The sequence below is a fragment of the Cricetulus griseus genome, chromosome 6 (genome assembly GCF_003668045.3).
Source record: "Cricetulus griseus strain 17A/GY chromosome 6, alternate assembly CriGri-PICRH-1.0, whole genome shotgun sequence".
Lineage (NCBI taxonomy): Eukaryota > Metazoa > Chordata > Mammalia > Rodentia > Cricetidae > Cricetulus > Cricetulus griseus.
This window is the reverse complement of record NC_048599.1, coordinates 105,490,757-105,491,130: the sequence shown is the minus strand read 5'-3', so window position 1 is coordinate 105,491,130 and position 374 is coordinate 105,490,757.

The following is a 374-nucleotide window of genomic DNA, read 5'->3' as shown; positions in this document are numbered from 1 at the left end:
TTTTAGGAAATATAATTCCCCGAGTGCTGGGATTAAAGGTGTGCGCTACCACGCCCCCGAAAGTAGCGCTTTTTTGTTACTAGTTTTTGAACATTTGCGGAAGGTGAAAATCGGAAGCTCCTTGGAGGCAGAACATCTTTCTAAACACCCTGACAGGGCATGTCAATGTTTATAAAGTGAAGTGCTTCGTTTCGAGAGCGCTGTGACATTCTGACGGATACACACTTAGCCAATCAACTCGCAGAAAACATTATGATACCTGTCAGGGATGTATTTAAAAGGCAGAAACATCCTACACTCTCAAGGAGAAGATGGTGACGTGAGTCAGGGAACGCCGGGAGACGCCTTCAACCCATCCCTGACGTACTTCCGGC